This window comes from Bombina bombina, chromosome 4 (genome assembly GCF_027579735.1).
Source record: "Bombina bombina isolate aBomBom1 chromosome 4, aBomBom1.pri, whole genome shotgun sequence".
Classification (NCBI taxonomy): Eukaryota; Metazoa; Chordata; class Amphibia; order Anura; family Bombinatoridae; genus Bombina; species Bombina bombina.
In genome coordinates, this window is record NC_069502.1 from 1,066,369,906 (window position 1) to 1,066,382,415 (window position 12,510).

A 12,510-nucleotide genomic window follows, 5' to 3' on the forward strand; every position below is an offset into this window, starting at 1 on the left:
GCGTCCGTTCGCGCCTTTCCAAATCTCCCACCGGGGACCAGGACCGATATTAATGTCCTGCGTGTTCAGCAATCAGCCAGATGACTCCTGCGGCACATCATACCGCAGTCCTGGCAAGAGGTACACACGGGGGCAATCCGGCAGACAGCAATATCAGGTAGTTTGCAATCTGTGTCTGGAGCTCCGTTAGGTTGCTGCCGCCGCATCACCCCGCCCACCGTAAGTCCTCGGTGTCCAGTTTTTACATAAACATATATATGATATATTTGACAAACTCGCATATTGTAGATTATATGTTTTTAATTATATAAATAATAAACGGGGGCGTGTCCAAGCATCAAACATGGATGGCAGCACATTTGAGAGCTCCGTGCCTCTAGCAATCCAATCTACAATATATCGGAGGATAAACTTCACATCTACCTCCTCAGCATACATGGCCTGAATTAGAAGCCAAAGCCTGACTTGATCAAGTCACTCTTTATCAAAAAGGAGCCTTTAAACTAATATTATTGAGACATAAGCTGCACGCCATTTCAAATTATTCTTAACCTCCTCCCTGGCCTGCCCGACTACAGATATACCTCACTAAACCTGTAAATACGAAGCCGAAGTCCAGCCTCACCTACAGCCTTCAATGGATCCCTGAGACTTTTCTTTTTTTTTAATGAGGACACAAACATTTGCATAGCGGAACAGAAAAAATGGAGGCAGAGATCGTATTTTTATTATGGGAACTCGGAGCTAAGCTAGACGCCCACTTCTGCGACTTGCGTGGCATTCTCAGAGAAGATCGGGGATCCCCACGAGAAGCTAGCAATGACCTCTATAATCTCTACACACCTGCCGGTGATCGCTATCCCACCTCCTCATTCTGTGACAAACGGAACCTTAAAGCTGCACTCACCTCTGCCCTGACACTGAAACCGGACCACATGGGGATCACCGTAGAGGAGCTGTCTAATCCGGTGCAGCTCGGAAGAGAGGAGGTAAACAATCCTGCTGACATGTCTAAAGCAATAGAGCAGCCAAGCCTAGTGACAACCCCAGCAGAGATGAGGCCGGTCGCATCGGAAGAGAGTCTGCACAAGCTGCAGAGCGATCACAAAATGGAGTCGCCGACAGAAGCACTGCCTTGGTTCCAGTCCGCTAAATCTGCTACAAAGTCCTACACATCATGTGGACTCACATTACAGCCTGATTGTGGTCTCTTCTTCAGTCGCTGGAGTAGATTTGAGCAGAGGCAGCGGTGCAATCTGATAAACTTTGGTAAACTGACAGTCAAGATGGGAGTAGGGTAAGAACATAGTAGAAACTTTATTCACTCATAAGCCCATTACTTACATGTGATATCTGCCCGCAGAGATTCTTCAGTTGGTTGTTGGACATTTCACGGAACTCTGCCCGCATGACTGAGTCTAGAAAGATTCATGATCTGCACCGACTGAATCAGCAGCCACATGTTTGTTTGTTTTTCAGTTAGCGATATAAGCATTACACCATGTATATTTTTATGAGCCTCAAGTTTGTTATTTGGAGGCACTGTATCCTCTTAAAATGTATTTCCTTCAATGTGTTTCTGCTTACACACCTTCTAAGATACCGTTTAGTATATGAGCACTTGAACCTTTACTATTAAGCCTGTAAAGTTCTGTTTGGGACTTATTGTTTAATCTCTGTTGATGTTCACTATATCTACCCACATGGTTTAATTGCTTCCTTCCCAGTCCTTAGGGAGAATGCATCTTGTAGTTCACTACTAATTGAGTTACACCTGTTTATCATTACTCTGTAATCTTAATGCTTACACTCATATCATACAAATTGCACTTAGTCTCTGATTGTGATTTCTGCTCTTACTCCCATGCCATTTTCCCTTTTGAGATATGACATGATACTCATGTCCATGGCCTGCAAGTCTATATACTAGCATGGTAGTGGAACATACTACAGAGTTTGATCCAGCTCACGGCTATTCCTTTGATAGTATATGTGGGATTCTTTAGGTAACAAGCTTGGTAGTACTCTTATAGAGGGTAAGTTCACTTTATTAGATTGCCAGCCTCTATACTACCACATGCACATAACTCTCCCACCATATTAGCTGCTCACATATTTAAAGCATATCCTATAATAATCTATTTTACCTCTGATGGCTCCTGTTTGAGTACTTAGCTTTTGCACTATTGAGGGGGTTGAGGTACTCCAGGCTCCTATATAAGCTGGTTCTGGTTTGCGCTTATTTAATCTTCTCTTCTTCATCATACTGAAAATGTCAGCCATACATGTTAAACTGCTCCGACACTATCATTTACACTCACTGTTATAAGGTTGCTATAGCCATAGTAGATGTACATATGTTGATCTATACAAATAACCTAGGAGCATCTGCGGGACATCCTGTGATAATAGTTTTACCATAACTCCTATATATCATTCAAAGACCCATACGGGTTTCTATAGAGCGGTATTGAGATTATTAATATATCTAACAGGAGCTATTGAGTACAGCATTTCCCCTAGACACTAACTTAGGTTCATATTCTATTATAAAGACTGCTCCCATCTTGTGGCTAAGTGCCTATCTCTGAGGTAATCTATTACATTGAATAACTAGTTACAGCCTATACCCTACAGAATACATATAGCTGAGCTAGCATGAGAGTGTCTGGTAGCAACTAGCGCAGATGGTTCCTATGACCTCATAATGATGCACCATTTCCTTTAGAAGTCTATTGTACCAGCAATAGGGTACATATGAGCATCTCTGTAATTTTAAGTCACTCAATTTTAATATATGAATATAGGAAATATTTAGCTTATCTGTTTAGTGTTGTTAACCTTCAGTTAACTATATTACCACTCATGTATTCAGTTCCTATCTGTTTAGCTCCATCTGCTTATTTTAAGGCTTAAGTATCAACCTACTCACTAACCTTTTATAGGTCCAAGAGCGGCCACTCTAAACCCTAATCCCCCTCAAATTATAAAATTATAAGATTAATAAGGCCCAAGGGAGCTGCAGTTGGTTTTAGGAAGACTTAATTAAAGATTATCTTTGAAAAAGAGGTGTAGGGAACCAATTGGCTGTTCCTCATTAGTTATACGCTTATACTTAAATGGATGCTTATTTCTAACTGGCCACGCCCCCCCCACTCTTATTTCGAGCGGCTTTTGCCCGCTGCTTCCCCCCCCCCCCATAATCACTACTAAGGTCCAAAAGTGGCCTCACAAATGCCAATTTCCCTTCTCACCCTCCATTAGAATTTTTAGGTCCGAAAGTGGCCTCCTCTCTGAGTAACATAGGGAACCCTAACTAATGTATAAAAATGAGGTTTCATTCCTAGACACTTGCACTTCTCAACCAGCATTGCATACCACCACTTATTGTACGAATGAATATTGTGACATTGACTTGCGAAATGTAATATTTATCCTTGAAGTTCCAACATGACCATATATGTTCTTTTAGTTCCATTTTCAAGAAGGTTTCCCTCATTAGCTTGGAAAGTACATCACCGAATAACTAAAGGGACTCACGAATAGTTTAAAGAGAGACTCAAACTTCACTCTCTGGTTATTGTTTGGATTACTACTCTCCTGCCCAATGGCTACTTATGTGTAAAGAACATGCATCGCTTATATGTGTAATTGGTCCATATACATTGTCTTGTATGGTGATGTAATATCATATCTGTACATCATTGTTTGTTAAGTGTTTTTTTTTTCTTCTTGTCATCGTCACTAATAACCTCAATAAAAATAAATTTATAAAAAAAAAAAAAAAATGCTAAGAACAGTACTACTTAACACAAACTTAAAAAAAAATAAAAAAAAATAAAAAAAAAAATAATAAACTGCATTTTAATTTACCATTGTGTGCATATATATTTTCCAAAACGAGTATACAGATCCTGGTGTGTATAATGACCCGCAATATTTAAGCAACTAATATTTTATACTTATAGGTTGGGAATAGCAAGATAAGTTGCACCACCTTATATCACATTTACTTTTAAACTTCTGAGATACCGTTTTAAAGGTGAGCTACATTCACTACCAATCGCACAGTCGGGTTTATTTTTTAGGTTAGGGCTTTGGGCCTGCAATAGAGCTAAATGCCCTTTTAAGGGCAATGCCCATCCAAATGCCCTTTTTCAGGGTAATGGGAAGCTTAGGTTTTTCTAGTTAGGCTTTTATTTGGGGAGTTGGTTGTGTGGGTGGTGGGTTTTACTGTTGGGGGGTTGTTTGTATTTATTTTTAAAGGTAAAAGAGCTGATTTCTTTGGGGCAATGCCCCGCAAAAGGCCCTTTTAAGGGCAATTGATAGTTTAGTTTAGACTAGGTTTTTTTATTTTGGGGGGGCATTTTTTATTTTGATAGGGCTATTAGATTAGGTGTAATTAGTTTAAATATCTTGTAATTTGTTTTTTATTTTCTGTAATTTAGTGTTAGAGAATTTATTTAATTGTAGTGTAGTGTTAGGTTTTATTGTAACATAGGTTAGGTTTTATTTTACAGGTAAATTTGTATTTATTTTAGCTAGGTAGTTATTAAATAGTTAATAACTATTTAATAACTATTCTACCTAGTTAAAATAAATACAAACTTGCCTGTAAAATAAAAATAAACCCTAAGCTAGCTACAATGCAACTATTAATTATTTAGTTTTAAATAGGAATAATTTAGTTAATGATAGTAATTTTATTTAGATTTATTTAAATTATATTTAAGTTAGGGGGTGTTAGGGTTAAACTTAGGCTTAGGGGTTAATAAATATAATATAGTGGAGGCGATGTTGGGGGCGGTAGATTAGGGGTTAATAAATTTAGGTAGGTGGCGGCGATGTTGGGGGCATCAGATTAGGGGTTAATAAATATAATGTAGGTTGCGGCGATGTTAGGGGCAGCAGATTAGTGGTTAATAAGTATAATGTATGTTGTGGAGATGTCCGGAGTGGAAGATTAGGGGTTAATAAGTATAACGTAGGTGGCGGCAATGTTAGGGGCGGAAGATTAGGGGTTAATAATATTTAACTAGTGTTTGCGAGGCGGGAGTGCGGCGGTTTAGGGGTTAATATGTTTATTATAGTGGCGGCGATTAGGGGTTAATAATTTTATTTTAGTGTTTGCTATGAGGGAGGGCCTCGGTTTAGGGGCTAATAGGTAGTTTATGGGTGTTAGTGTACTTTTTAGCACTTTAGTTATGAATTTTATGCTTTGCCTTTGTAGTGTAAAACTCATAACTACTGACTTTAGAATGCATTAGGAATCTTGGAGATAGAGGGTGTACCGATCACTTTTTGGCCTCCCAGGACAGACTCGTAATACCGGCGCTATGGAAGTTCCATAGAAAAAAAGGGTTTACGAACTTTAAGTAAGTCGATTTGCGGTAAGGCCAAAAAAGTGTGCAGTGTCCCTAAACCTGCAAGACTCGTAATACCAGCGGTAGTGAAAAAGCAGCGTTAGGACCTGTTAACGCTGCTTTTTTACCTTAATGCACAACTCGTTATCTAGCCGTTTGTTAGTTAATCATTTTATTGTTTGACTTTTTTTTTCCATTGTGAATATGACTTAAAACCGGTGGTTACTGCAAACCAGATATACTTTAATAGAATAGCTCCTTTAATACAAAACTATTTGCATTATCAAATCTTTTAATTGCTTCATTTTTATTTTACATTCATAAGGCAAATTGTTCTACATATACACATATATATATATATATATACAGGTAGGGCATTTCATGCAACCAAATGAGAACAAAAATATTTTAAATATCCTTTCCTGAAAATATATATATATTTAGAAATGTGGTGTTTATGATTATTTCCATTATTTTATTGTTAATGACCTTTTTAAAGATTGATGTCAGTTATCTGAGTTATCAATTTTCAGAAGTCCTTCACATTTTGACAGGTGTCAGAATGAAAATAATGAATTGGGCTAATTTAAACTGTCTTAGTAAGATAAATTGTGCTTTATTCCAATATCCTTCCTTAAATGCTCCCATCTTCTCTAAATCTTAAGCCAGATTGATATATTTTGCTAGGCTAAAGAATATTTGAGCTGATAATTTTTATTTATTTGTTTATATTACTGTTTATATTACTTTGAAATTATATTAGTTTAAAGCAAGTATTTTCAGATTTAAAACATTTTCAGGTATAACAAACATATAAATACATTTTTCCAACAAATTTGGTCACAAAAGTAAAACCATCTCTTTTTGAAATTGGAAACTTTATTCTAAACGTCATTGTAATGATTAAAGGAACATCACAATTTGAGTTTTTATAAAATTATTTCTTTAACAATTCTCCCTAGGGAGGCTAAAATTTATCTAACCTAATTTTTTTTTTTAATCAAATAGCTAATTTAAGCAATTCACAGCAGCCTGAAGACCTGTGTTACAGAATTTGCTTATTGGAAACTCTACATAATCTCTCATATAACCCTGCCCCCTGTTCTAGCACAACCAATAGCACAAGAGCTAGGCTTGTCAGTCATAACCAACGAATGAGTTTGGGTTGTCTGATTTCCGTAACACATAAAGAATCAGTGGTTGTACAATTGAGGCTTATTAACGTTCGGTTGCATGGTTGCTTGCTTGCATATGTAAGCCTACTCTAAAAAAATACCCCGAAAGCTGCTTCATAAATGGGCCCATATTGGGCTAGATTACAATGGGTGCCAAGTCGAGCGTAAACTCCATAGAGTTTAATGTAAGAGGATAAAAGAAAAAAAAATAATACTTATCGCTTGCATGCTAACCTGTAAATGTGTATTTACAATAAAAACAAAATGTTCCTGTTTGTGAAGTACATTGAATTGTTAAATATTTACAGTAAATACACAGTAGAACACATTAAATATTATTATGGAATTATTATTTAGACACACATATATATTATAGCCGTTTGCAGTCAAATGCATGGCCATATACCATATACATTGTATCCCTTATAAGTATATTTTATAAATATTTATATGTCTCTTTTTTATCAGATAGTGTATATATATGAGTGTAATTGTTTATTTTAACGTATTTATGTTGTGTTTGGTGCAACTTTTTTTATTCCTAACCCTTTACGCAAAGTATTCTGTTGCGCCACTCCTGAGTGCATTAAATTAAATTACGCTCAAGCGAACGTGTTTACTTTCAACATGTAATATACACACAAATTAACATGCCCACAATATTATTATTATTGTTAGTGCGCAACTTGTAATCTAGCCCATTGTATTTTAATATATTTTACTTGTTTATATATTCTTTTATTTTAGCCCTAAAAGTAGACGTGTGCAGGCAAAAAAAATTCATTTCGTTCAAAATATTTAGTTCATCAGAATATTTTTCATGGTCACATATAGATAAGAATTTTGTTCAAAATAAAATGTGTTCAATTTCATTAACACCAAAGCAAAGCCCATAAAACAGTTTAACAACAAAATAGCACTGTTATGACAAGCCAACAGTTGAAACATACAGTGCTAACTCGGGCACAAGAACCTACAGGAACTACAAAAAAATTATAAAAGAATTGAAATTAAAAACATTTGATAATTAAAGCAATATCAGTTATTCACTAGTACTACCTTTTATCAGCACAATATTGTCTCCCCCACTTCTAACTTGTTCCCACCACCACAACCTTTCTGTATAATCTTTCTTTTTTTATCTTTCTCATTCTTTTTCAACTCCCTCATACTAAAGTACCCACATTCCCCACTTTCTTATACACCTACTCTTTAACAAGTTTGTAGTTATTTATCCTTGGAGACTCAATTCAAAGAAGGGCAGAAGTAGGAGAGTCAGACCCATCAGGCAGAGGAGTTATTGAACTAGGTAGGCCTCTGATTACAGTACATAAACCCTAAAAACTACACATGTGTCTAGAGTCAACAGTGCAATAAAAAATATTTCCAATTAGATGAGGTGTACACCGTACTGCAAAATATGTGATACTAGTAGTACTAGTAGTGTACTAGTAGCAGTATAGGCAACAGGCATGCACTGTGTGCAATTTAGCCAGACACTGAGAAATTATTAATTATTGTTGTTATACAAATCAGGCTGATGTTTCTTAGTGAAGGAGGCATGGATCTAAGCATGTATAAAGTTATCCTGAAAAAAAAAAAACATGCTTCCTTCTGCTCTGACAATGTTCCCCAACTCTAAGGATTTTCTTACAAGACCAGAGACTCATATTTTGCATTACTGTCAATGTACTGCTCTGACAGCTTTTAAAAGTACAAAAATGTAGATATAGTATACATATTACAAGTGAAACATCACAGAAAACAAAAAAAAAACAATGAGAAAAGTTCCATGGAGGCAGCAGAAGATATCAACCAATCAGCATGCTCATAAAAACCATAAACAGTCCAGAGAGCACCAATACCCCCTCTTTCTTTTTGCTGCTCTGGAAAGATAAGTACCTAGCTTTTTCTAATGATAATTTGATTGTTTTATCAATATTTTCAAATAAAATTATTTTATTGTTTCCCTTTGGTCCTTTTATTATATCTCGCTCATTTTATGTTCTATTTCCTGATTTATATATTTTTAAAATATCTTTTAATTTCCCCTTTTTTGTTTTTTCCCAATTTTCTGTCGGACGCTTTTTACCCTCTTTGTGGGAATTATTTTTTCCCAGTACTCAGCCCTGTCTTACCTTTCTGTCTCTCTTTGCTTCATTTGGTCATTTATCTCCAGGACCTCTATCTTCCTTTTCTACGCAGGACACACCACCTTTTGTCCCGCCCCCTTTTTGTTTCCTGCCCTCTCTCTTTAGAGTTCCGGTAATGTCTTTTCTTTCAGAGAAGTGAAATTTCCTTAGCGGTTTTCTTTCCGCCACTAGGTGGTGGCATCCCTTCACATTTAAGCCTGTCGGCATTTATTTCCTCATTGTATGCCCTTCTTCCACATCATAACATGATACTACTGTGAATGTTGTAAGTAGATACTTTTTTCACAGCTGTTTACTTCATAGTAATTTTGGCCTATGGGTGTCACTATTTACCTTTCTTTACAGAACCATCATTGTTATATAGAAGCTCTTTATTGTTGCTGCTTGAATACTATTTTAATATTGTTATTAAATAATTTGTTTTGAAAAAATTTCAAAAAATTTCCCTTTTTTCCCTGTGGCTCTCATGATGTCTCATGGCGAAATTAACCCTGCAAATCCTGACCATTCTTTACAAAACATTATGGTCTCTATAAAGACTTATGAAAAAGATGGATAATAAGATGAATAATTGTATTGCTAATTTTCAATCTGATAATCCTCAGGTACATAAAAAGCATAAACATAAAACTAAGCATCTCTCCCTAGATTCTCATTTACATAAAGATGCTTAAAGTCTGCTTTCGTCAGACAAACCTCATAGCTTATTACCACTAAGCACCCAAACTGTTAGCCGGCAGTCATCCTGCCCCAAAACTTCTGAGTGTGTTAAGAGTCGCACTTCAGAGGGAATTTTACCTGATCTCAATCCTAAAAGATGCTGTCTTAAAAGATAAGCTTCTGATTTTTTTCAAACTCTCTCTGAGAATAATTTTTCCTCATCTGGTGAAAAATTTTCTGATGAACCAGGAGGTGAAAAAATGTTGTCCTCTGATAATGATTCGGATTATTCCGACTAAGATTTTTTTTAAATTTAAAAAAAGCAAAAATATCTGTTTCCAATTGTGATTTAGACATTGTTTTTCTTGACTCCATGGGAAAACCTAGGTTTAAACATGAGGAAGTAAAACACCCCAGATCCTCTGAATGGTATCCCTCTTCAGGGATAGCCGAGTATATTGATTTTTATTTAAGACATCCTCTAGATCAAGAAGTTCATAGTAAATTTTGAGTTGAATATCCTCACCCTTCCATTCCAGGCAAATCTTCCATCACTCCTGGGATTGACCTTCAAATTTTAAAAATTTTAGGTTCCCCTGGTTCTAAACTTAAGAGAGGGTCTGATAAACTCATTAAATCATGTAAGGACAAGCTTAAATGATTCTGGCCCCATGTCAAACATTTTTGAATTAGCAGAAGAATCTGTTGCCAAAAATTCCTCAATTGACCCCCAGATTATCATTAGATATATTTAAAGAACCTTTGTTTTACTTGGTAATGCTAATAAGTCTTTAGCCTGTGAATGTAGAAGGTCCATTCTAAAAATGAGACATCTACAGACCCACATGGTCTTCTCATCGCAGAAGAATATCTTAAAAAAAACTTAACGATTACATTAAAACTTTTTCATCTTTATCCAAAACTAAAGCCACTATTAAAAAGACTTTGTATCAAAATCCTCATCCCTTTTTGATAGGACCGGAAAAAGAAGCGGTTGTTTTCCCGGCCATCAACCATTCAACTCTAGACCCTAATATTTCCACCAGCAACAACATCTTCAACAACAACAATTCACAGCTCCTTTATTCCCCACAAGACCATGCTTCTGGCCAAGAGGTCAAAGATCAAGAGGCTACTTTAGAACCCGGTAAAGGTAATTCCTCTTCTTCCCCTCTTTTCACCTTTTTCCTTAAAAAATATGGGTGGTTGTCTAGCTAATTTTCTTCTGAATTGGCTTATAATAACCTTAGACCCTTGGATTCTTCATACTGTTTCTGGAGTCCTCATAGATTTTGTTTCTATCCCTACCTAAATTGTCTGTCCTCATCCTATTCTCTTCTCAGACACTGTTCTCTCAGCCATAGAATCAGAAATTACCTCTCTAATCCCAAAACAAGCCATAGAGCTCACCCCTACAGACATGGACAGCTACATAAGCAATTTTTTCCAAGTAAAAAAGAAGAATGGACAGTTCCATCCAGTCATCAACCTCAAGACCTTAAATCATTATGTAACATACCAAAATTTCAATATGGGAGGTATCCATCTTCTGAGGGACCTGTTACTAGACAAGGATTGGCTTGTCAGATTAGACCTAAAGGATGCATACCTTAACATCCCAATTAATTTTTCCCACAGGAAATTCCTTTATTTCTTCTGGAACCAAACTCTTTGGCAATTTACATTTGGCCTATCATCCGCCCCTTGGATTTTTACAAAAATCCTGAAACCGGTCATTGCTTGGTTAAAATTCAGAGGATATTGTATGATTGTATATATCTAGACAACATCTTTATCATGAATCAGGACCCTTCTACTCTTCTGCTTCACCTAAACACTACTTCTTCTCTTTTGGAGAATCTAGTATTTATCATCAAAGAAAAATCTTCTCTTCTTCCTTCTCAATCCATTGTGTTCCTAGGTTTCTAGATCAACAACTTAGATTCCACCTTATGTCTACCTCTGGAAAAATTGAAGAACATCAAGAAAGAAATTTCCTCTCTTCTGAAGGAAACTTACATAACTTTAAGAGCTCTAGCATCTATCATCGGTCTTCTCTCATCCTCAATTCAGGCCATCTTCCCAGCCCCTCTTCATTATCGGGCTCTTCAATGCTTTAAAATCTTCCATCTTCAAAAAGTTTTTCTTACAACCACCACATCTCTCTGTCTCCAGAAGCCAAATAAGAACTTATCTGGTGGATTCAAAACATAGAAGCTTGGAACGGCAAGGCCATTTTCGGTTCTGTTCAAGATTTCGTCATAGAATCGGATGAAAGCAATTCTGGTTGGGGAGCTTGTTGCGGTTCTTCAATCACCGGAGGAAAATGGACCTTGGCAGAATCCAATCTTTATATAAATTGCAAAAAACTCCTGGCAGGATATTTTGCAATTCAGAGCTTCCTCAAATCCAATCTTCCCATCTCAGTTCACCTTCACATGGACAATCTTTCCGATGTCCATTATCTAAATCGCTTAGGAGGCACAAAATCAAAACCTCTGTCGGATCTCACAAAAAGCTTCATTGATTTCTGCCTAGACAAGAACATCTCTATATCCACAGAATATATTCCTGGCCTATCCAACCAAGCCACAGATTTGGGGTTCTCATTATTTGAAGGACTCCAGTGACTGGAAATTGAACAGGAATATTTTCTTAAATCTTTTCAATCTGGATTTTTTCGCTTCTTGCTCCAACTTTCAAATCAAACCCTTATCCTTTGGAGACCAAATCCAGAAGCTTCCACTGTTATGCTTTCCCTCCTTTCTCTATGATTGCCCAAACTCTAGCTTTCCTTTTCCGGAACCCATTGTCTCTTTTCCTCATCACTCCCTTTTGGTCGTCTCAACCCTGTTATCCTTCTCTCATAGAGCTCTCTATCCTTCCTCCCCTCCTTCTTCTATCCCTCCCTCATTTCCTCCTGGATCCCTTAGGCAATCAGGCTCCCTAATCCTTGTGGCTTGGATGCTTTCAGGGGATCCTGGTCTCTCAATGGACTTTCGGCATGAGCTCAATCTTTATTACAAGAATCATGGACTCCTGGATTCAAATGATGCTATCTCTCAGCTTGGTCTAAATGGTCTAGCTGATGTGGGACTTGGATCCCTTTTCAGCTCCTCTAAATAATATCTTGGATTAATTCTCTTTGATTCGGGCCTT